The 27,599-nt window shown below is 35.9% G+C and overlaps 1 protein-coding gene across 2 annotated transcripts in view; it reads left to right on the plus strand.

The window, feature by feature from the left end:
• LOC110455116 (globin C, coelomic-like) overlaps positions 1 to 27,599 on the plus strand; it is a 61,692-nt gene that overhangs the window by 16,445 nt on the left and 17,648 nt on the right. The window contains exon 1 of one of the 2 annotated variants that reach the window (XM_021505065.1): positions 3,048 to 3,129. The exons of the other annotated variant lie outside the window; for it this stretch is intronic. The gene's annotated coding sequence lies outside the window, so the exon portion shown is untranslated. Of the gene's footprint in view, positions 1 to 3,047; positions 3,130 to 27,599 lie in introns of those variants that run through there. 2 annotated transcript variants of the gene reach the window in all.

Consider the following 27,599-nt stretch of genomic DNA (forward strand, 5'->3'; position numbering starts at 1 on the left):
AAATACCATTTTAATGACTTTGGTACATCCTTGTATAAGAAAGAACCTTTTGCCTTCCTCACTTAGCCTAAACGTGAGGTAGTGCCTTGCATGGCGCTAGGTAATTTTAAAGGCTGTCTGGAAGCAGAGAGAATATTATCAATGGTGAAGTGGATTCAGCAGATTAATTTTTGTTACATTTGTGTCGACAAATAGCGGGTATGAAAAGCCCCAATTCCGTAGGGGCTCTCTCTGAAAACATGCAGTGTTTAACAGCAGGTTTAATATTTTTCTATACCCACTTGCAGGAGCAGTAGCTGATGGCACACAATCCATATATTGACTGTTTTGATGGCCGTAGTAGCGAAAGACAAATCAGACGGCTGCAATTGATCCCATGTCATAAGTTGACTCATTAAAACAAGCCGATACCTGGGACTAATGTTATAGAAGTACCTGTGACTAATGTCATACCAGTACCTGTGACTAAAGTCATACAAGTACATGTGACTAATGTCATACAAGTACATGTGACTAATGTCATACCAATACCTGTGACTAATGTCATACCAATACCTGTGACTAATGTCATACAAGTACCTGTGACTAATGTTATACAAGTACCTGTGACTAATGTTATACCAGTACCTGTAACTAATGTCATACAAGTACCTGTGACTAATGTCATACATGTACCTGTGACTAATTTCATATCAGTACCTGTGACTAATGTCATACCAATACCTGTGATTAATGTCATACCAATACCTGTGATTAATGTCATGCAAGTACCTGTGCATAATGTTATACAGGTACCTGTGACTAATGTCATACTGATGTCATACCAATACCTGTGACTAATGTCATACCAGTACCTGTGAATAATGTCATACCAGTACCTGTGCCTAATGTCATACCAGTACCTGTGACTAATGTCATACTGATGCCATGTCAGTACCTGTGACTAATGTTATACAAGTACATGTGACTAATGTTGTACAAATACCTGTGACTAATGTTATACAAGTGCCCGTGACTAATGTCATACAAGTACCTGTGACTAATGTCATACCAGTACGTGTGACTAATGTCATACCAGTACCTGTGACTAATGTTATACCAGTACCTGTGACTATGTCATACCAGTAACGTTGACTAATGTCATACCAATTCCTGTGACTAATGTAATACAAGTACCTGTGACTAATGTCATACAAGTACCTGTGACTAATGTCATACAAGTACCTGTGACTTATGTCATATCAGTACCTGTGACTAATGTCATACAAGTACCTGTGACTTATGTCATATCAATACCTGTGACTAATGTTATACAAGTACCTGTGACTTATGTCATATCAGTACCTGTGACTAATGTCATACAAGTACCTGTGACTAATGTCATATCAGTACCTGTGACTAATGAAAACAACTTAATACATGTACTTGGCGGAAAAATAACATGTCATACTCTCCTATTTTGATATTTTACATTGATCATCTGATGAATTAAAAATATTAACATACAAATACAGTAATGGCTAAGTCGATCACGTTAAAATATAAATCTATAATATTGGTTTCCACGAGAACATAAAAATATTATATTGGTTACCTCGAGAAAATACATATAAGATATTGGTTACCTCTTAAATATACAAATACAATAATGGTTACCTCGAGAATATACAAAAACAATATTGTTTACCTCGAGAAATAGTCCTTTACTACAATTGTTTCCGGGCTTTCTCGATTCGCTTCAATACCGCAGCATTCACATGAAGAGTTCAGTGGGAGCTGTTTTCAAGGGCGTTCACATGACTGGTGTCTTTGTGTCTTTTGCTAAGTCATGATTGCGTAAAACATTCATTATTCATAAAACGTCATATTTAGTCAGTCAGAAAGTGATCTCAGGGTTTTCCCTGAGAACAAAAGACAAGCTATTAAGGATTTAATCTTGACTGTTCATTTTAGTGTATAAATGATGCTTTAGTTAAGCCTAGTCAGAAATCATATTACGGGGTATTTCTCTGGCTTATTAGTCATGGTTGATGAAACAGATACTTTCAATAGTGAACTAATTTTTGGACAGCGCTTTCCATTTATTGTTGCAAACTGCTGTCAGAGCAAAATATCAAAATGATGTCTCCGATTTTACATTTTGAAGATTTAGCATTTAACTTTGATGCGGTTACTGTATTGTAGAGCTAAACTGAGTTGATTGCCGGCGACCAGGCAGCTCAATTGGTTATAGCATCCGTTTAGATTTAGGAGGTCCCGGGTTCGAGTTTGGTCTGACAGTTCATTTGCCTGTCCTTTACAGCGATGCCTGCGATTAATTTTTGTTTCAAATACTTGTATGCAATGGGCTACTCGAACCTGGGTTGTAAATGGTGTTGTTTTCAGGGGCAAAGCCTTCTCAAATAGAAAGGATTGTAGCGGAACTTGAGGTAGCTCAATTGGTTTAATTTGCAAGTTCGGAGGCCCCGGTTTCTAGTATGACCTAGAAAGTTTCCTCTTCTGTCACAAATGAATCCCATCAATGACATTTCTGTTTGATAAATATGTGATAAGGTAGAATACGTAGTTATTGTTTGCATACCTAATGGAACAAGTAATATTATAAGATAGAAAGGTTTGTAACATGACCTCTCAATTCGTGCATATCACTTCAAAATCATCACGAGGAGAAAAAAAATGTATTGCACTCTTCTATGATAATCACATCATTTGTTAATGTGTCCAATAATTAATCAAGGGTCACTGTACTCACGACGTCCCGTGCATGCATCTGTTTTGGTATCTCGGCGACAGAATCACCTACTGGCAGTGATAATCGATAGGGCGTCTCCCATGGGACCCATATTACCTACTTTCTGGTTCGTTTCAAATCATTCATCTTCGGTGATGTTAGTTGCTGACAGTGAGGTACCAACTGGGTGGCGTGGCAGACAGGACCCAGATTAAGCTGGTTCAATTAGCTTTGAGTTATATTTTGGTCACAGCCAGTTAAAATTTGTTCAACCCTTGTGATGCAGTTTTGCGGTGGGAGCCAATTTGTTTCATCTCATCTTAGTTTTATTGTGGCCCGGACGATTTTAACCTAATCCAATTAAATCTCCTGGGAAATATTATCACAAGGACAGAAAGGTGAGCCTGTTAAATCTTGTTACATATAATTTTTGTTGGAGCCAAATATTTGAATTTCTTTGATGTTATTGGCCCGGAGCCAACTTGATATATTTCATGTAAAATGTTTTTTTGACCATTAACAAGTTCATAATGTCTCTGAAAAGTATGACTGTGGTCAACATATCAAAATGATTAATGCTTTGTAAGATGAACATGCTTTTATGGTCAAGATAGGCATTAAATGCTTTGTAAGAAGATATTTTCAAATCGTTGAATGTCGTACAAGATGTCATTATCAAATATTAAGAACTAGAGTACATTATCATCTGTTTGGGGGCAGTTTAGTACTTTGTTTTAGATTTTGATATACCAGTCATATGTCATTCAATGTCATGTACGCAGACATGCATCAAACAAAATGTTTACTCCGCGATTAGAATGACAATTCAGACATAAGAAGGTAGGCTTTTCATGAAATAAAAACTAAACCCGTATGTAGAAAGAAAACATAACAATGTACTTTAAGCTTATTTAAATAGATATTAGACAACATTGAAATTATATATGGTTAAAATCAGTGTGTAAGATCACGCAATGCAACTAAATAAGGCAATATTCAAAGGTACTATTTGAACTGCTACTGAACTTGGACTCAACATAACTAAAAAGGAACTGATGTTGGATGTCTCGGTCTCCGTTCATAGGCATACAATGTGAATAAAGACATGTAGTGGCGTAACGTGTATATGGTGTCATTGTAACAAATCAGAACTTGCAAAGAAAGCATGCGCATACCGTCCCTTTCCCGTTATAGCTTCCGTCAAACGGTTATTTACGTGTTTTATTGCTTATTTGGTGTAATCGGCCAAAATTTGCTTACATGTGAAGGCCATATTGATGAACTGGTTAAACGGGCAAGAAGTAAAGAGATTATGAACCGAAGCGATTTATGTATTCTAGGATAACTATCCATTACTTGAACTGTTAAAGTGTTCACTCTATCTTAACATTTTATCCATCGAATTGATGAATAATGGATAGTCGATATCATTATTGAGAATATTTTTCAACCTTGGTTATTAACAGCACCAATTGCACCAGTTGAGATCTTCATCACGATTTTCGGAAGTTTGACTTTCAACATTAAGTATTCAGTTGAAGACCATTGTATTGTAACTATAGGTGGACTTCAACCTTCGCTAATGCATTTTATCCTATATGGTATATATCCTTAATTCTTACGTGTACTTTCAATACAGATCGCCTCTCAACTAGATTTGACCTTTATGTGGAATAAGAGAAGCCAATGTAAAGTATGTTTGATATTTTGAAATTAAAGACAACCACAAAACAACGTTAGAACAACGAATTGAAAAATATATTTACTGTCCGTCCCGATGGTTACTCTGATTTAATCTTGCACGATTTACGTCATAACGAGCTAAAATTAATAGCTTTTAAAGCTAAAAGTTGCATTTGTAACATCATAAAGCGTTTTATAGGCACCTTAATGCATTTAATGTATTACTTCGTGTGATTTAAAACACTTCAGACGTAGAGTTTTTTGTTATCCTTTTGACCGTTAGTATCACCGAGTTCTAAATAGATGTAATCGCCATGTGGTGCAGAATGTTGCCCTATGTTAGACTTTCTGTATGGACGTTTTCCTCAGTTCGTATTTCTGGTATTGACTGTTATATCATAACAAAACAAAATACGTAATACTAGAAGTATTGGTTTCAACATGACAAAATCAATGGCAACGCCTGATGTACTGAGCGTGTACTATGTAGAACAGACGTGATCTACACATTATCCTGGCTGTATGTTGTGGTGTTTCCATGTTTAAAATACAGTTGTCGGCACGTGCTCATTTTCAGTAGACGATTCAACTTGAATAACCGTTGAGTAGCATACTATTGGTGCCATCGATAACATGCATTTCACACGTTGATACAAGACAGATCAGTAGATTTATATCATACACTGTGATATATATATTCTAAACAAAAGTAGTTCTAAGCTGAATATAATTTTCATGGCGTTCAAACCTTTCCGAAGGGTGCCAATTCTATCAGGGAGAAGGGACAACAACTAATCTGCAATTATTATACTTTTTTGAAGTCTTAGCTGAAAACATGATATACCTTTTCCAAAACAGATTTAAATGATTTACTGTACATTTGTAATCAAATGGGTCCTGGAAGAATGTAAGGAAGACAACGAGTGTACTTAACTTTACAAAAAAAAATGTAGAATCCAACCAGACTTTTTACATTCTGCTGGTTATGGCTTTTGTTTTGAGAAATCGTTATGCTTTATTGATAACTGTAGTCAACAGTACTTCACGAATGCACAAGTTGCTCCATTCAATGAAAATTACAGCTCAATTTTCATAAATATGTCATCACATTTGTCGTCGTTGATACATGCAGTTTCGGGCACTCCATCAGCCCGAGTAATACGCTAAGTGCTAATGCTCTGTCAATAATGATAACGGATTATATGAATAAATAATTAATATAGAAATAGAACGTCAATGCTACATTACTGCCGTGACAGATGATTTGATAGATACATTCAGATACAGCGGCTGTCAATATTTTCACAGTTACGCCATGTTTTAATAAGCCCTTTGAATACCGAAGTACGCAATTAGGGACAAAGTGCAATTGGAGTATTATGTCAACAGTAGAATTATATAAATATTGCATTCAGTAAATGGAAACATACATCAACTTATCGGATAATCAAATTAGATAGATACCTATGGACATCCATAGTCAATTAAAGATGATAGATTTTTTCTTTGAAATAAGCATAAATCATTATATGTACAAATAAGAAACATTATATGTTTTCTCTTTGAATATAATTTTATGAATGTATTTGAAATTGTAATATATATTTAATATATTATTAAAAAGTAGGGCATTACTAGATTGAAATATATAAGTTGAAAATAATCGTCAAACTTGAGTGCTTTTACAGGTCTTTAATGACTGGTGGGGTAACTATTAAAAACAATAATGAACGGAAAAAACTGGGGTGTGCTGAGTAACCTGTGTCAATGCATTGCTGCACTGCTGTATAGAGCGTGTGTCATGTCAAAAGAAATTCGCATAAATGTTGTCCGACTCCTGCATGAATGCTCGATAGAGTTCTTGTAATTATAAGTTATCTGACTAAATTTAGTGTCTTCAAATTCATTTCCCTTACACATCCCAAACTGTTTATTGGATGATAGATCAGGATCTGAAACATTGCAGAAAAACTTTTGCTCATTGATTCGCCATGTCCTGCTAATGTGTCTGGCGCTTGGTGTTACGTCGTCTTGTTGAAAAGTTCTTATATATAAGGCCGAACTATTCGCATTTCTGGCAGTGCTAGAAATGTTTATTCTCCCAAATCTGGATCTCTTGCAAGCGCCGACTAGCGCGGAAGTACTTGTTCTGTCAAAGAAAGTAACCCTGGCTATGTTACATTTGTTCTGCTCTCAGAGATACACTCCAATAAGGACGTACACCTTAAAATATCAAATGACGTTTATCCAATTGCAAATTGCGAAAGAAGAAGAGCTGTTAGTTTTGAAATTTTGCTCCTGATTATGGAACTATCTTGGAGTGCATTGAGCGGAATCACTTTTTCGAAAAGTCCAAACATAATACAGTTTACCAATTCAATGCAATAGAACAGGTGATTTCAAAACTTTTCAGAGGATATGAAAGAAACAGAGTCACAGAAAAAAACTATTTAGCAGAAAACATCGGCGAGCTATGGGGTTTCTGCTCAGAATTGTATCACTAAGCATTGATTGACCTGACCTATAACTGATATTGGGTATGAATTTTATTAATCCATTTACTCATGACGAGGATATGTACACAGCCATTGTGTGTATAGGTTTCACCCAGTAACTTAATCTGCATTATCTGCCTTGTACTGTGTGCAGAGCGATATCATCTAAATGTTATGAGATGACAAACACCATACATAGACATTTATACAATTTGATGGTTAAGTTTAAACACATATTGAACTGCCTTAATGTAAATATTAAATTCCTTTTTCATAAAGTGCTTCATTCTACTTCGGAGTTGACATCAATAATTACTATCATCAATCAATAGTGTTTCCTTGGTTACAGACAAACTATTTTTACCTATCCTTGTCCCGATGTATTTTACTAGGAATCGATGAGGTATTATATTAGGTCTTTTGTGTGTTTAATTGTCTCCCCAATCAATTATGATTAATCAAAGCCGTGTAGCTTCCTGATATCGCCAGAATATATACAAGACGATTTATTGAATAATTTAAAATTGATAAACTAATGAGAATCTCCCCGATTAACCCAGACAATATATAGATCGATCGATTCCTTGCGTTGGTGAATTTCAAAGTGGAGGTAGATTCATACTATGTCTGAATTCAGTACTTCATACAAAAGTCATTTAAAACTTTACTCAATTTAAAAGTAAACGGCTTATTCAATGAAAATGTATACTCAAAACATATTGGATAACGAACGCATGTCTTTGAATTTCTCACACAAGGTGATTGGTCGATAAGCAACACCGACCGAACACTGTGTTATATTTGAAATTGTTATAAAAAACCCTTGTATTAAAAGAATAAAATTCGAGAAAATTCCGAGACATATGGGCTGGTCACAACAACTCTGATCGAACGAATCCAAACTTGCTGGCATTCTCAGTTTTGTGTTTATATTATGATGAGATCCTTTTCTGATTCTCTATTCAATGTTCGTTCGTGATTTGATAAAGTCATTTTTGTATTTTGTCACATTGTTATCTGCTATGATAATTATCAGTTTTATGTTTGTACTAATGTGAGGACCTAGACTTATTGTCAACGAAAAACATTTTCCTTGGATTTTGCAATTATATATTGACCGTTAAGATGGAACTACTCGAACACATTATGTTTTAAGGTGCATCTTGAGCAAGCCTGTTCCATACACTAAATATGAAGTAAAGACCATCTTACAGTAGTCGCTTCATAAGAACCTACAATTGGTTTAAACAAATTGTTTTCAAAGGAAACTGCAAAGTTCGGTTATCCAGTTTTTTCCCTTGAGGATGTCGCATATACAGAAAAGCAAAATATTACTTTTAAATAAATGGTTTGTTGTCTCAAGAGGGTAACTAATCTGGAATTGTTTGGTCTAGTATTGATATATGTAAATGAATATTAATGCGCTAGTCAACTTTAGTGATAGACGATTATGTGGACAAATTGATTGTCACAGCGACCTGCTCCTCAAAACTTGCACGAATACATTAGGTATTAACAAACATGATTTTTTTTTCAATATCACTAAATCGGAAGACGGAAACAATTTGAAATGTATTGAGTTCAAAAGAAAATCATTCCTCTGAGCATTTCTATGTTTGTTGGCTTGTTAAAATATTCGGTGCATGTAAAAAGACAAAATATCTGAAGAGAGACATATTTATCTTTCAATGAGATCTGCTCGCAGGGTTTATTATTATCTCATACTCAGAAAGGTCAGAGGTCAGAGAGTTCTTCATGACTTGTAGAAATATAGAATTTTAATTTAATTTAGCACGAATCTGTGAAACATTTATTCTGAGCTGCCGATCAGCGCCTGAGACGGTATGAACATAACATAGAATGATCTCTTAAATGCCAAAGTTTCATTTAAGTACATCTGTAACTAAACACAGGAGATAACAGTATATTAGCAAATTAAATATCTTTGCTTAAGACAAAAAATTGGCACATACTGCAATAAGGTGTATAACGTTTTCAAATGATATATAATGCGTTAACGTCATCGTTTATTTAAATAAATTTGGCTCTGTCCGGATTCATCTGACAAACTCCTTTTCTCCAATCCTGCAATAAATTATGTTACATAATCTTAATTAACCTTTCAAGCTTGTCATGTTTTCTGTATATAACATCATTATATATGTAATAATAAATAATAATAATATACAACATTTAAATAGCGCCCTATATAATTCGTAGAATTACTCTAAAGCGATTTACAACATATGGATAATAGTATTAGTTATAATTGTGAAACAAAAACAAAGGCTTACAATCACTTTTATACATAAAGCAAGTAGATACTCATCGCAATGTGCACATAAATGAATAAATAAAGGGTGGTATTTACATGACGACTTTGCAATATGCCTAAAATGCAAACGTGAACAGGTGAGTTTGTATGTCCTTCTTTAATTTGGCCAGGGTATTTGACTTTCTAATAACAGATGGTAAGCTATTCCACAACTTGGCCGAAACCCTCCCAAAGCACCAGTTTCCATAGGTCGCAGTACGATATTTTGGGACACACAAAAATGATTCTGACACCAACCGCGGTGATACAGGGTAACAAGCACCTGTAGGTACTGGAGAGCTGTTCAATTCAGTGCCGTGTTTGTGTACACCATTTTTTTTTTACTACGACCTGTATCGTACAGGTAACTAGTGCAATGAATATAACACCGGTGTGATGTGCCCTCTCTTTCGAGTACGAGTAACCAGCCGTGCTGCAGTGCTCTGGACCCTCTGCAGAAGACAAGTTAGTTTGGCAGATATACCACAGAGTAGGGCGTTACCATAATCCAACTGAGGAGTAACAACTGAATGCACAAAAATCTTTATAAACGGCCGGATACAGCCGATGTTCCTGATCTGGTAGTAACAGGATTTGGCGATAGCGTTAACGTGTTTCTCCATGTTCAGTGAACTATCAAAGTATCCCCCTAGGTTTTTAACAGCTGGGACAGTCTCAATAGTTCTGGCACCGAACTTGAGCTGGAGAGCCATTGTTTGCTGACACTTTTGGAAAAAGACGATTGGTTCCGTCTTTTCCTGATTAAGCTTTAGCATGATGGCGTTCATCCAGGCACTGATATCTGTCAGACAAGCTTCAAGATTTTGTGAAATTATATTTCAACTGTTCTTTGGTTTGATGACCATGTCAATTAGTGTGTCATCACCATAGCAATGATAGCGAAGGCTATGGCGACGACAAATCTCACCAATCGGTTTGGAGTACAGGCAATATTTTCGTGGTCCTACCATCGACCCTTGAGGAAACCCGAAATCTAGTACTTTTTCATGTGAAGTGGTAGATCCGATGGTAACACACTGTCGTCGTTCACTCAGATAAGACTGTATCCAGCGTAGTGTGGTATGAGTCACTCCATACGTTTATAAAGTATGCCATGGTCGATGACGTCAAATGGAGCTGTCAAATATAGCATGACAAGCACCGATCTGCTCTTGTTATCCAATGCAGAAGCTATGTCATTATGTACACGTAGGAGGGTCGTCTCAGTAGAGTGTTCCATGCGGTAGGCCGATTGCAGGGTGTCATGTAGACTGTTTGAATGGAGATGAACCTCTAAACGTCGAGACACAAATTTCTCCAAGATCAACTCCTCCTTGTCCATTCCAGGCTTCTTTAACAATGGTCTAACATGTGCCTTCTTGAAACACCATGGAACCTTTGGCTCAGCCAATGATTGAGTTAATCAAAGGAAGCAGTGCTTCAAGACATTGCTTTAATAGGTCTGTAGGCAGTGGATCAATCTCACATGACTTCGATTGCGAGGTCATGATGATATTACGCAACTTGTCCTAGGTTGTTGGTGAGAGCTTTGTCAATAAAGCAAATACTTGATTAACAACGGAAAACTACTTATATCTTCATTAGAGACACTCATTAGCTTCAAACACAAAAGGAGATTAAAGAACTTGTTCACGAATGCAGTGCATCAATTGCTAGACATTTGGTTATCGCGCAATATCTTGAGCAATATTACCTACACAAGCATAATGAACAGCTCCTCAGTGATTGCGACACTGTTGACAAACTTTTCGAATCTTCAAACCAATCTGCTAGCTGGCTTTCAAGACAACATAATTCTTAACAAGAATTTGATGCCAGCACAAATCAGACTAACATGTGTCAAGAACCTACAATAAAACGGCAGAACCAATCAATCTAAATTAGTTCGGTTTTATAGGGTTTATCGACCTGTACACAGGTAAGGTAATCGAAGGACGTGTGTATCTATGGTGCAATGAATGCGTGGCGAAGGCACCCAGCGTAGTATTTCACCATGTCGCATTAAACTGACAACGGGTAGACCAGTCGCTTTAATTTCCATAAATGTTGAACGTTAAGCAGAGAATAACAACTACCATTTTTCAGGACTTTGGTGGGTCCCTGACCGGAGACAGAACTGATTGCCCTCTATACTTGGGCGACTATTCAGCACTTTGGCAAAAGGTGAAATAATGCCAAACAATGTACCAGGAAAGAAAAAGTTGTCTAGAAAAAAAAGAGATAATATGTTTTAAATTTACCTTCTCGCTTTTGTGTCCAAAAGAAAAGGACAAAAAAACCATATTCCCCATTATGCAGGGGTTCCCGCATTCGTTGCCTCTTACATTATGCAGTGGGTGACAGCAGGTGTATTCTTTTCTCAGGATGGGGGTGTTGTTTAGCAGAAAGAAAAAGAAAGAAAGCAATACAGGCCATAACATTAGCAGTGTCAATAATAAGCTTGAAGCTTTCTGCCACCTTACGTAAAAACAATTCCAGTTATTTAACTTCGAAAACGTATTAGAAAAATTGGCAATATGTAGCATATTAGCTTGACAGCGCCAACGGGGCAAACGTTAGATTATTCTCTTACACTGAAAGCCGACTGTCAGTGTCAAATGAGTTTTTCCTGGCCTTGACAACGAAAGTAAGCATTGAATCAATACATATTATTACGTAGAATAGTAGTTATGATGTGGCAATAAGACGAACGTGGGCGAGTAAAAGAGAGATCCTTCGCCATTATATGAACGAACGATACTAGCCTATGCTGAAAGGCACGAACTTGTGTATATGTGCTCACATATACTACATCGTATACCATAACTTATCTTTGAACATTAAAGAAAGAGAAAAAAATAGGCGATAATAAAGAAGAGATACTAATCAGGCTAAGGGGATATTTCTTGTAACATTATTTATAGCCTTTGACTGGAGACAATGTAGGTAAAAAGAAAAACAAGTATTTACAAATGCAAGAACGTTGAAAACCAAAATTAAATAATATGACTTACTGTCTGCCTCATGGTTATTGTGAGGTTAATAAATAGTGCTATGAGGACATCAATATTATGTTAATTATTACGTCATGAGTAGAACTACACAAAACAACAGAATATGATTTAAATTATAAAAACACAAAAGATCGGCTGGATATTTTTCCTTACTCGGTTATTTCGTAACATTTGCATTATAACAACCTCCCTTTAATTTCTTTCGTTTCTTTATAGTTTTGTATCACTTTCGTTTTTATTCTCAGATCACTGTTGCTTTTTTAGTTGTATTTTTTTTCACGAAATATTCTTACGTTATCGGTTTTGTTTCAAAAATTTATCAAATCTATATATAATCGTACCCTAAATAGTATCAAGTTATTAGTTCAAGCTTATGGCGGTGGTACACGGGTCCTTAAATGGATCACAACATTTTCTTTGAAAACCAAATTGTTCATAATTGAACGCCCATGACAGGTTATTCTCTCTGATTGCGTTTAGCATTGAAACACTAATAATAATTCATTCTGTCTAAAGGGGCCCGTCGTTTTCTAAAATAGAACTGCTCGAACTAATATGTTCTGGACTTTGCACTTATTAACCAACAAATCTATCACTTTCCAACAACAGCAGCACAGTGTGTTTCCTCATTAGCAAGCTATGAATGTAGCATTTGACCTAGAAAACTGGCTATTCATTAGGGAATTTCGTGATCAACCCATCTTACTTGCTTGGTTTCATACAAGACTATGGTTTCTTAAGCTGAAGTGGGCATGTAAGAAGCACATATTTCACAATGACATATAGAAAACATAGATACAGATATAATATGCATAGTGAATATTATCTACTGTGTGATGTAATCCGTTATGTTAACGGCGAGATTTTAGTGCCAAATTTATATTTCATTTTTGTATTGCGTTTTTTCTTTCTATGTCAGTGTTGCGTTCGGAAACCTACTTGATGCTATGTATGTACTTGCCAGTTTTTGGCGTGGAGGCTAACAAAACATTTAAGCACTATGATTCGGCATCCAAATATTCCCTGTCCTCGTCGATGCAATATTTGATATCCATGTACACTCTGCATTGTTATTCTAAATTCTGAAACGATACAAAAACTTTCTCTTCAGATATCTTGATTTATTTCGGTCAATACATCATGCGCTATACAAGTAAGCAGACCATTAAATGTCGAGGAATGGGTTAAAACAAGGATTGCCAACAAACACCTGCAGTTACTAATGCTGTCCTTAAAATGTATATAATACTTTTTAACTCCTACGATGATTATTTATGCAATAATGCTTGTATTCATCCAAAATGCAAATTTGTGATAATACAATGTTTCATGTATGCCATTGATTCACATAAACTGCTAATTCCCATTCAATTTCGTTAGAGCTCTGCTTAACAGGTTAATTATGCTAAGCATCTTATATACATATTTTAAGCCTTGTTATATCGGATGCTCTAGATCTCTGACAAACCCGTCAGACATTGCTTACAGTTCATACGGCATAATTAAGCTATGTGGGATTACGGTAGAGTAGTTAACGCGAATCAGAAAATTAATTAAATCAGCGATCTATATTTGACGTGAACCGAGCATTGCGGGGTGTTGTATAGCCGAGTCCACAGGGTGTTATAGGAAACACGTGTAAGAGGCTGTCAGACATCAAAGGATAAAGCAAGCAGACAGCCCAACTCATTACTTATACAAATATCTGAAATAGAAAAGTATATCAGTTTTTGGTTAGTCAATTAATCATTGAATTAAATGTTGAGTATGTAGCCAATGGCAGTATTCTCGGGTGTACTTTATCAATACGAGTTAAAACACAATTCACTTTGTCAAACGAGTTTGGATACACTTTGTTTGTTATAATGATTCCCAATCCCACTTTACTTTATTTAAACACGTCAATTTTATAAAGTATATTAACAATAATGACTCACCTTGAGTACATTTATTTTATATCCACTATAACGAATGAATAGGATTAACAATCTCTACTTGAAAGAGACTTGTGTACTTGTTGGAGTACAGATAATGTAGGGTCCTTCCTTCCAGAAATTCTAACCAGTATGAAACCAAAGTCTAACCAGATTTAGAATGAAATGTTACCCTGCTATAATAAAAAAAAATGAACTAAATTTGTAAAATATCTTTTACACCCGAGTTTACTTCATTAGCGGTTCATCATGATCTTTGCCCTTGACTTTGTAACTTTAAACATGACTGATGACAACCAATGTTTTATCAGATGTAGAAATTAATGTTGTTATACTATGGTGAAAATATCAACTTAATTACTTGAGCGGTTAATGAGATATCGTGTACAAAATGTTCTTACGTCAGAAGTGGTGATCTTTGACCCTTGACCCTTGAAATATAATTGACTGCCAAAATTAAATTAGGTGTATAACTCAATATTACCATAAACTAAATTTGTTGAGGTATTGTTTAAGATATTCTGTGCGCCAGCTTTTTACTTGAAAAGTTGTGAAATGTAATATTTGACCGTGACTTTTGACCCTTTTACTTTGTCTGAATACAACCAGAACTTAACCAGGTTTAGAACTCAATGTTACCGTACTTTGGTACAAAAATGTACTAAATGAGTAAGGGTTTCATGAGATATCTTGTAAACATTTTGTTATTACGGACCGACTTACGCATGTACACACGGACAGATGCAATGGCAAAGCGTTTACTAGGTCCATCCCCCCCCCTCACTGGATTGGATGGGGTGTACTATTCGAGTCATTTATACAAAGACAGTTGCCAGGCTTTGCGAACCTTCGATCTTCAAGAGAAAGCAAGAGTTTTCCTTAATGCCTAATATTCCTATGCAACCATTTAACTTAAACCAAAAACTGGCACTTTAACAGGTTATGTTGTCACATCGCTATAAATGCACGTGTGGAAGTGTGTTCAATTTCACCTTATACACGAAATCAATAATGGCGTTTTGGTCTAATACACATAAATACTAGATATCATAACATACTGGTATGACTCTACTGAAATATGATAGTTAACACTCGGCTGATTCGAACGGCTTTTAGCTGCAATAAAATATTCAGGAAACCAACAAAACAGTCCGGAACATTTAAAGTCGATTTTTGTCTGCCAGAACCTGCCGACTGTATAGAGCGTGTACCTCAGCTGGACTTTCCAGGCCAGAAGTAAATGTCACAGTTCACGTGGAGATATTGTCACCGTGTTTATTAGAATAGATGTGTTGTTTACTAGATCGGATCATTTGTCCGTGTATTTACACTACAAGACTTGTAGCATATCTCACAAAAAACAATCAATTTAACTAAATTTTACCTTTTTAATATTTAAGCATTTGGATATCATTTTTTTCATACCTGAATGAAAACAAATTTTAAAAGAACTATTATTGGTCTAATTCAATGTACAAAACATAAAAAGAACTATTGAAGTCCACGTGACAACTTTTATCATGTTCATACAAGAGAAAATCCCTAAAATAGAATATAGTGTTTACACTACTCGTGCTGAACTAATGTTAAAATTTAACCGATTTTAACCTTTTAGTTCCTTTCGTTTAATGTGACAAAATGACTCTCGCGTGTCGCGAGATCATAAGGCACAAGCCAACATTGCTTATTAATAATTTCAACTGAAATCTTTAAAAACAAACACGTTAAGAAAATGTTTAAACTGATTTTCATTCTAGGAATAGCAATTGATTGCAAACATTAAAAGCAGACCTAGTGAAGTGACGTCTTATTTACGATGGAAGTTGCAAAAGATTACTCTTTCCAAAATAAAATAGGAATTGAATATTCAGAAAGAATGTGGTATATTTCGTCCTGGTTTCTTGACGCTATGGTATATATTAGCCATGTGTGTTGACGCTGTGGTATAGTTCGCCCTAGTTTCTTGACGCTAAGGTATATGTAAGCCATGTGTGTTGACGCTGTGGTATATATTAGCCATGTGTGTTGACGCTGTGGTATATATTAGCTATGGGTGTTGACGCTGTGGTATATTTCGCCCTAGTTTCTTGACGCTATGATATATGTTAGCCATGTGTATTGACGCTGTGGTATATATTAGCCATGTGTGTTGACGCTATGGTATATATTAGCCATGTGTGTTGACGCTGTGGTCTATAATAGCCATGTGAGTTGACGCTGTGGTATATTTTATCCTAATTTCTTGACACTATGGTATATATTAGCCATGTGTGTTGACGCTGTGGTATAGTTCGCCCTAGTTTCTTGACGCTAAGGTATATGTAAGCCATGTGTGTTGACGCTGTGGTATATATTAGCCATGTGTGTTGACGCTGTGGTATATTTCGCCATAGTTTTTTTTAACGCTATGATATATGTAAGTGATGTGTGTTTACACTATGGTTTACGTAAGCCATGTTTGTTGACGCTGTGGTTTATTTGAGTCTTGTGTGTTGACGATGTGATATATATTAGCCCTGTGTGTTGACGCTATGGTTTATGTAAGCCATGTGTGTTGACGCTGTGGTTATATTTTGCCCTAGTTTCTTTACGATATGGACGATATGGTATATGTAAGACATTTGTGTTGACGCTGTGGTATGAATTAGTCTTGTGGTATATATAAGTCCTGTGTGTTGACGCTGTATATTGCCCTGCTGTGAATATTTAGTATACCATCTGGATTAAAATCTCCAATTGATGTCCTTGGTTCATTATCGTTGTCGCCGTTTCCTGAGAGCGCCTTTGAATTCCCCCACACCACGGAGCAATACAGGCATGATAAGCTCCTCTATATAGACACGAGATAAGAGGCGTCTAGGATTCATGGTTACACGTGATTGTAAACCTAATTAAAGATTTCACAAGAATACTAAACGAAGACTAATTACAAGCTGGTCTTAAAACCCTAGTTATTGACATGAAACAATGCTTAAATTACTTTATAAGTTGGAAACAATTATATGATGAAAACATGCTCAATCTGTACGACTGCAACACGTGTCGCTGGGTCCGTGTTCGACCTGGACACGTGCCACTGGGGTCTTTGTTCGACCTTGACATCTGCCAGAGAGTACTAAAAGGTCACATTTCCAGATTGTCTTTGACAATAACACGCGCCAGCGGGGCTATGTGTGACCTTGACACGAGTCAGTTTGTCTGTGTATGGCTTTGTCACAAGTGGATACTAAAGGACGAAATGATTATTTTCGTTTTATTGATTTGGAAAAAGAACCTTAACATTAAAGGCTGCAAAACACCTTACGTAAAGATTGGATGATAACTTCGCTGTTGCATTGCTAATGAAGGGATATTAGTCTCATCAAGCATTTGATAAATATTCCATCATTTCCAAGATATGAACAGATAGGTACAGCAGTTCTCAAGAAGCAAAAGTGTAGTGTCACACATCACAGTAATGACATAACAAATGTATTAAGGTCAGAATCCCACCACACACACCTATACTTTAATTAATTCTCGTTCTCGTGCTTTTCATTGTCTTGCTGAATTACAGAAGTGGAACTAAAACGATAAAGTTCGTGACGGTAATGCTAAGCTAAACGTCTTCGGTTGATCTAGCTGTTGGTTTAACGAGCAGTCTGCGTGTTTTATGGAACAAAAACAACTGTTGTTTAGCTACGTTGAACCTGATATTCAAAGATTAATTTGCTCTGATATTATATGTACATGTTGTTCATGTCTAAACTATCACAATAAATGATCTAACAACGCATTTCATTTCCTCTTCATGTGTTTTATAAGAAAAAACGCAATGTGTAATCTAAATCTTGCTGATATCCCGTTGGATAGTGCTTAATGCAAACAGTTCGTAAGAGTCTGTTAACTTTTTTCATTCAACTTATTATAATCTACAATAAATAGGATGTAATCTGATCGTCTTTGACACATCATTGACTGTTACTGATATTTCGAAAGGCAAGGGTCCATAATTTTCTCTGAATACCTAATATTTAGCCGCGTGGGTCCGCCACTCCCCCAGATCCGCCGCTGCATGTAAACTGTATCGGGATTTTTGTCTCCACCGATCGTCTTTATTTTCGGAATTAGATATGTCTCAGGATTCCTTGGTCAATTAGAGATTGATAGTAAAGTGTTCAATACAATCTCAAGGTCGCTATAATTACAGAGTCTACCTCATACAGCCCTACTTTGTAAGCTCCTTACTCACTTCTTGATCACGGCCTTCTCCGACTTGTTTTGGAATCAAGGTATGTTAAAGAGATCGTGATACGTTTTGTAAGTGGTCTTCATTTGTAAAAAAATAAAAAAATATTTGTCTGACTGCAGAATTTATCAGAGAGATAACTTGCCATATTTGACATATGAGTCAGCATAATTGCTTGTACATAAAACTACTAAATTGATTGAGAATGTGTTTGCGTGCTGTGTTGTAATGAAGCTTTTATTCAATATGATTAGTTCCACGTTAAACCTTTTCATGTGATGCATGTGTTCTACTGGTCCTTTTTCCATGGGTGTTATATTCAAGTGCGTGTTCAATAGATGTCGATTAACAGTCTCTTATAATGCAAGTACCCATTGAGGTGACACAGTATGTAGCTAGGAAACTAAATTGATTACCTACCTAAGTCTGATGTCATCAAACCCGTGCGAGTGTAACGGAACTGGACTGGGTCGATAGCTGGTGACCAGGTGCTCTGATGGTTATTTAAGGAATCAGTCTATAAGGGAGAGGTCTCGGGTTCAAATACCGGTCAGGCTGTTGCATTTTCGATCTCTTTTGACATCTTGACACTAAAGAAATGCGGAACAGGGTTGTGTGTCATCGATGTTAAGAGAGGAAAAAGATGGAAGAATGTATAATGGTACTTGATAGATCTACGGTGACTAGGTTGTTGAGGTGGTTAGAAAGTCCGTTTTGTGCTCTCGTGGTTTCGGGTTCAAATTCTGCTCTGGTCGTTTCGTCCTGTTTAACCAAAATTATATCTAACGAATCAATAACGACTCTACATGTCAGCAGAGGGATATTTATATATAGACTAGCATTTGTTAAAAAAATACTTTTTAGGTTTGCTTCTTGAAAAATCTTTGTCTGGGATTGCGATTTTACGATACTGGCAAAATACACAATAGACCTAAAATACCTCCAGATTCAATCATCGAACGGTGCAATGACGTCAAGGCTCCCTCGTATTGTACAATTTAATGCTCAAAATGCAGAGTTCCAGTCAATGAGCAATGCTACAAACTAGGGGGGCATGCAGTATTGTTTACATATTGAGCTACATTATTTTAACGGTCTTTGTGAAGTGCGGAGTATGCAATATATGAATTGTGAGTATTTAATGACGTCTGTTGGCTTAACTAATGCTGTTAAAATCCTTATTGTTATTATTGAAACTTGCTCAAACAAACGGGTGCTTGTTGTTCATCTCAAATATCTCCATTTCCAATACCAGATTCAAAACATATTTGAAACAACTTATTTATGAGTTACGTAGGTAGAAAAGCAAAAAATGTATAGAATTGAGGAACAAGGAGAGATGAAATGAATATTCCTTCTTGATTCAACCATGTAACCTGTTTCATTTGCCGATGAATTTGACCAGATTGCCAGTGCGTATGATTTTGCGAAGGGAGATAACTGTTGACATGTTTGAATAAAGAAGATACCACTTGATGAGATTTTACATTTTTATTGAAGCTACACAAGAAATTGTTCCAACAACCAAAAACGGTAAATCGGCAAATTGTGATCAGCTCAAGGTTGCTAGCGGTAGTGACAAGTCATGTACTGCCCTAGAAATTCTCCCTCCAGACGTCATTGGCGTCATTAGGACCATCAGTACCGTAGAAGGCTTACAGTACAAATCGAAAACAACGTAGATCCATTTGGTCCCGTCTTATATGAAATGCAGTCGAACAGCGAAATGCCATATCAAATTGTTTCATCCTTTCAAGTCACGACTGATTTCCTGTCTAATGCATCATTCAATTTTGGCAGCTTCACATTCCAGAAGATGTAAAACCTCGAAATTTCGCGGCTTTCCACTTCGAGCTTGTAAAAAAAGATGGCTGCCGTAGACTCGAAGCGGAGCCTGCGCACCCGCGTCTAGACAATATTCCTCCGCGATGACGATGATATTTAAAATATGGTTTTGTGTTTTGTTTCTAAATAATTTAGCTGTATTAAAATATGTTGTATGATAGCCCTTCAATGACAGACTATACTTTTTTACATTTCGGCAATACGTAGACTTGCATAAGCTCCAGAACCTGGGACAAACGATCAGAATGGACTCGCAAGTTACAATTATTGAGAAAAAACACGTTGATCGAAATGTAAGGATTGAATATTGCTTTTGTCGATTTCATGGGGTGATGAAATGAGTTGGTCTTGAAACAAATTCAACATGAACTGCTTCGCAGTTCATTAAATTTGTTTCAAGACCAACTCAATCCATCACCCAATGAATAACACGTATTGCATAAGGCTGTAAAATATTTAACGATGAACAGACACTACAGCAGCTCATGTTACTAGATTACATCAAACAAGTCATTTATATTCCTATGGGTCTGCTTACCTGAGCATTGTTTATGATAGAAAGCCTTATAAGCTATTAAAAACCCAATTTCAAAAGTTCTTTCTGATGTCCAGGAATATGGGTGAAATACAAATATGTTAACGGGATACCTTTGATCATGCATTACCTGGCCTCCCAAGGACTTGATTTCTGCCTTGTTCTGTCTTTTGGTCTCAGTTCGCAACGATTTTGAGTTTCGAGATGTCCTTGAGTATTGATGTGGTGGCCTTTTTCTCCTTTTTTAAGTTCTTTTATATATTGTCAAGTGCCGATAATTCTTTGCAAATCCGTCAATACTGCTTACATGGTAAACAAGTACAGTATTTACTTAAGGCAGTACAAAGGCTCTATTTACTTCATGTTAGGTTGACCTCGAAAGCTGTATCCTTCATTAAAGAAAGGAAATACAACAACAGAATGTTTGACTCGTTGATGGCAAAGAAACTGTTTGCTGATAATGCAATTTGATTATTTGACTATGATTTAAGCTGTCTCGTTGATGGCAAGGAGAGTAGACACGGCAGATATATTTGACTCATAAAGGCTGAATGGTTAAAGTTAAATTGCTAATCTTAAAACACTTTACACATTGATGATACTGACATTCCAGTCATCGTTGTTGAGGACAAGGATTTGATTCCTTAGTTATAAGGACACAACACTCGGTAATGGTAAAGACATTTGACTCATTATATTCACGTTAACGCTCCTGTAGGTTCGGGAAAAGGATAGGCATGCTACATTCCACTGCATATCTCTTAGAGGCAACTAACGTGGCCCCCTCCTGCAGCATTAGGGGTTTTATTCGGTTTCCTCTTAGAAACACAGAAGACGCTAAAAAGGATATGCTGCCCTCATTACAACACTTGGGATCTATAACGTTTCTTGTTTTACTTCCTAAATCTGTCTTTTCGGTGCTTTCTCCCTAAGCACCCGTCTTCGTATGATCAATCACACGCGACGCGAAGCGTGGGTGCTATGTTTTAGTCCCGTCCGTTCATCATTCACAACCTGATGCTTTGGTTCATTCATTGTAAAGACACTGGACTGTGGTTTTGTTCTATTTTGTCCTTTGGAATTTAATTTTAATGTTGATATAAAAGAACAGCTAATACATTCTTTAATACATGATACTTTCTATTTGGTCACTAATAAACAAATCCTTATATGATGGTTATTTATCTTTGATTAAGATTATCATGTCATCATAGGTAATTACACAGGTCGATATGGTCCAGTAAACCAAATGAATAAATTAGCTCGTATTCAGATAACCTGGATTCTTAACACTAGTAATTTTAGGATGACATGGCTCAGTTTTCAAAAACAAGGTCCCTGGACCTAATGAACGATTTGGTTGTATACCGTATACACACAAAAGATGTCATGATCGTTCTGTGTGTGAGTACCACAAAGATTAGATTAAAGAGTGTAAATGAATTAACTTTTACCTAGCTACACTGTTATTATATATAAATGACACAGACACAGATATTATAATTACGTTCATCATTGCAGAGCTGCTCCGTTCATCATTGCGGAACAGCTCCGCTTTATTAGACCGTGACTGTATGTCAATTTTGCCCTCCAAGGGGCACCACTTAATGTACCTTCCAAGGTGATAGCATTGTTCTTACCCTCAAAGGGAAAACCACTTATTGTATTCTTCTAGGTGACGGCACTGTTCCGACTTTGGAAATTGATTTTTATTGATATATGTAGGAGAAATACATTTTGACATTAATGACTGGGTGAATTATTAATCGTTTCCTCATTTGTCGAGAGAGAGAAAAAAAACCACTCAAGGATATATTGGTATTAAATGTGCTTAAAAAATGTAGACAAATATGCATTCAAAAGAAGATTCCGAAATGAAAAAAATACGGTACCATCGACAAATAACCCTATATGATGTTTGTAGTCTACCAAAGCTTTGAAACAGGACGGTCGGTTTGTTTTCGACCTTCATAGAACCTTCTGAAGGGAAACCACCGACGCCATTCTACCATTATCTATGGCAGCGGTAGAACTTTGAAGGTAGCTGTTTTTCTTTCATTTTTAAATCAATTTTCACATCCTGCCAAGGACACCGTCTTTGAATGTTTTAACGTTCTCTTGATTGGCTTATTTTTCGTAATAATACTCTTTTCTTAAATTCTCGAAATGTGCGACAAACAAATTAAACCAATATGTTCCCTGTCAGGATAGTACTATTTGATTAAGCTTTCCCATGAAACAGTTTTCAGTTCATCTGTATTGATTCGGATTTAATTTCTTAAAGCGAAGCTACATGTAGTCAGGGTACCATCAACAGGAGCTTCTATGCCACTTGTTTCGATTAAAAGCGGACCCGTAAAAAGTCTTTTGAGTGGGACGTGTTGAGGCAAGAACACAAATATTTACTTTGACAAGAACAAAGTAATGAGTATTGTATTATCAGAAAAAAACTAACAACACATTAATTGGTTTTCCAATGAGGTTTTTATAGATAGCGTTTGAAAAATACAACATTTCATGAAGTTTTCTGTAGTCTTGATTTCGTCACAATGTCAGTTCAAATTGCAAAATCAGAAGGGTAGACTCTGGTGTACTTAGATATTCTTAAACAATAATGGCTATTCAATATAAACCATACAACAAATATCCCATTGTTAAATTCAAAACATCTTGTCGTTCATGTTTGTAAAATAGTTATGGTCATGTGTAAACACACCCGCATCCATGGCCGCCGTCTTTTTATTTTCCTAACTTAAACAAATGGACACAAGCTCTGTCTGATGAAATATTTTTGCCTAATAGACCTGCATCTAATGTCGACCAGTGCTATAAATACCCCTATCGCATACATGGTTATTATATTTTAATGACCTGCCCCAGTTCACCAGGCCTAATCCACCTGCACGTATAACGTTATATTGCTTATATCATTTATAAAATCATTTTACACATCTTAAAGAGGTGTTACCCAGTACACTAGTGACTTTTTAAGAATGGATTCTCATAATGAAAATAATCATCTTCATCTTCTTTGAATGCCTTAAATATTGTCCACAACATCCATGTGAAACATTTTCAGCGTACCATCCGGGATCCCACTTACGGCTCCCTTCTATAATATATACATATACTAATTGCTTAATAAGGATTTCTCCTATCATAATGTTGAATACAAATATCTGTACAAAATTGTCTTTGTTCAAAATTGATTTCTTTGATTTAATTGCATTTAAATACTAATTCTTAGAAAAATTTACAAAATAATGTGTTAAAAATGGGTGTTTACCTTTTGCACTCCAACAGTCTATAGTAATAAGTTCAACTGCACTAGTACCAGTCAAAGCCACGCCATCACCGTTTGCTTTGTGACAACTTTATGAGTTTGCACTTGACGAGGTTATTCAAAACATTATTTTCCGGTTTTTCATTCACTATGTTATTAGATAGAGACGTTATACTTTGTTATGAAACCGTAGTGAAAAATCATTATGTTATGTTGTCAAAGATATCGACACCAACTTCGAATAATTAAATATACAATGTAGTACATTTGATTTTAAATACAGAACGCAAGCACATTGCATCTCGGTCACTCACAAAGATCGATATGGGGCTTTAGAACCTTCCAGATTGTTGTTATTGAATCAACAAATTTTGATGGAACCTTGAATAATGGATGCTATAAATGTAGTGTTAGATTGACATTTCGGCGAGCTATATATATGTATGATATTTCCAGGAATAGAGTATGTGTTCCGAAGCCAACTTAACCCTTCATGGCTTTTCTCCAACCCTTTTGTCTATTGATGTCTAACTTACAAAGAAATAGACGTTAAAGAATATGTTGCGAATGTGGTAATCCTTTACAAACAACATTAAATGTTGGCTGATAAAAAACTGCTTTGGAGTTGGTTGGATGTAAGATTGCAAAACAATACCCCAAAATATCGGTTTTTAAATTTCCTTTTTCTTATATCTCTCGTGTTTAAGTATTAGCCTTTACATTGCATATCATAGGAAGAGAGTCTGATCAATTCTGTTCTGCACTAGTATAGACAGGGTACTAGCCCCTACGTTTTTGTAACGTTTTGGTTAGCTGCATTCTGCTACTAGCTGAACTGTACCTTTTGTTTTAAATGCAAAATTGTAGAGACGCAATCCAGTCTAGCACTTTAATGATTTATTAGGGAAGAGTTAAAACACTGTTTTCTTTATAGAACTAGCACTATGATGATGAACACGTTTGTAGAAGGACTATATTAGTGGGTCAGGTTCAGAAATGCGTTGCCGGCCCTATATATTTCTATATAACCACTCACTCTAACATAGATAGTGAAGTTCTCTCTTACTCGCTAACATAAAAAATGGATAATCATAATAAAAAACAAAACGTAAAAGAGAGAAAATAATAAAAACAAAAACAAAAAATTGATAGGAGTTTCAATCAAATTAATTAACATTATGATACACCAAAGATACATGGATACCAAGATGATCGATCGATCAAATTTTTCCTACAACACATCATAGGGCTCGTCAGCAACCAGAAAGGTGATAGAGAGATGAATTCAAATTCATCCGAGATTTGGTAATGAGTACAATTTGAAAGTAATGTATTGACTGTCATTGTTTAAAGCATTAAGTAGCTTTTTGCTGAACTGAACAACACATCAATTCATCATAATGAAGCTTTACAAATCTTTGACAGGGCTTTGTTGTATTATCTCGTGTCCCCTCCAGCAAGGGAGTCGGTTAATGCCACTTGAAATAATATCATGTTTTCTCTCGTTAGCTTCCGTGCTAGAACTACCCCTGGATAGATGATTTTCCGGATTTTAACGGGTGAAAATCTGTGATCGATACAACTTTTATAAACCGGAATAAAATAGCATGTGTCACTTGTTTGACGTTAGTTAGAGGTTGGCTGTACCGAATTGGTATCAGTATGGTTAGAGTTGATGTGATATTGGGCATTTTTCGCTTTAGAAAACTAAATTTTGAATATGTAGCAGCAAAGGTTACAACCATTTTCAAAACTGGAAGCACAGTTGATGTAAGTAGATACAGATAAGTAACTGTTTCTGTGTCGACTATATTGGCAAAACTACTAGAAAGACACTAACACTGAACATTTACAGAACTGTATCATTTTTAAACATGAATTATCTTACATGTATCGTTTTAACTCGGTCAGGCTTCACAGAGAAACACTCTCGTGAAACCGATATTCTGAAAATGATTAATTCATGGACATAATTTTAACTCGAGCTAATTTTCAGATTTAAAAGTATGTTTGTTTCAGATTTTCACACTGTCATACGGGATACACAAGTTATTTAAATGTTATCTAAAACTGGTTCTTTATATCTCCAAGTAAATCTAATAAAAAGTGTTACATTTTGTAATAGAAAGTTTATCAAAACCCATTGATATGGCGCTCTGTGAACCTAGGAAATTAATATATCTATTGATGCCTTTGTATTTTAATGTATTATTTACCTGTGTGAGATCTCAGACTAACAGCATGTGCATTAGGCAATAGCATTTTATTGACAAATTATCTTTTGATTTTTACGCATTCGCTAGTTATCTGATATAGGCTGTGATACTATATTCGTATTTATTGATCAGCAATAAAATCGAACACGTCAATGACCTACATGTATGCATGAAGCCCACGTGTGTAATTAACAAGGTAAAGGTAAACGAAGAACTAACGAAACGAACTACATGAACAAAATTAAATCTGTTACAACTATGCATCTAAACTCATTTTAAGTCACCACTGGGGGAACCCCAATGGGGACTATTAGTTTTGGTTTCAGTCCCAGATTTTGACCTCTGTTAAGGGGGCTGTTGAGTGCATCGAGTGTCTTGCTTCTGTCGGAATATACCAGGCGCTAATTACAAGCTATTGGATAACTCAGATATCGATTTCCTTTTTTAACAGGAATAGCATAAAATCTAAAGGCGTTCCAAATTTCACACGGGAATTACATATAACCTAAAGATGTTCCGAGTATGAATCAGGCACCTTTGAGGTTCCCGAAGGGGTAAACTGTCGTATTATAAATAACTATTGACTGATTTAGATATTTTATGTCTGACCAACGACTACCGTTAATATTTGCGTATAGTGCGCACTTTTTTAAGGGGGAAATGAAGTGTCAAGAAAGGGTCTACACGATACTCAAGAACAATCCAAAACCAGTCCTTGGTCGCGACCATTTCTCGTAAATTTTTCGAAGATTTTCGGAAATGTTTTGAAATATGCTCGCAGCAATAAAACTGCTAAATTTCGTTGAATAATCCCTGATTGCATTGCCAATTTAACGATTACGAAAAGTTGCAAGTTTAAGTCATTAATACTATGGAATCGGATAAATAAACTCGAGTAAAGTAGGCTTAACTTTTCAGGACGTTACGTTGTGAATTGATAAATACCACGTACCGGGAAACATAACGAAGAATTTGCATCGCATTTATCACTCTGTGGTTAAAATGTCGTTCTTGGGTAAAATCTTGCTGAACTGAAGAACTGAAGATCTTGTCCGTAGGAATGTGTCAAAACGACATGGGTAAAGTGGCGAAGTTAGCAAGTTTGTTTACCGCAAAGAGTCGAAGTTGCGTGATACTTCTAACCGGCAGTATTTTACAAGGTGACATCCATGAGAATTGAACCGATAACGATAAAAGTTTGAGTTTGAAAATTTAATATCTACGGGTTCGAAACAGCCAAATACATTCCGATCTTTTCTTTTCGAAGTGAAATGCTGATATCACAATTGTTTGGTGTTCTTTATGTCTTGCGATTTCGGCT

This window comes from Mizuhopecten yessoensis, unplaced genomic scaffold (assembly GCF_002113885.1).
Source record: "Mizuhopecten yessoensis strain PY_sf001 unplaced genomic scaffold, ASM211388v2 scaffold8131, whole genome shotgun sequence".
In the NCBI taxonomy this organism is placed as follows: Eukaryota; Metazoa; Mollusca; class Bivalvia; order Pectinida; family Pectinidae; genus Mizuhopecten; species Mizuhopecten yessoensis.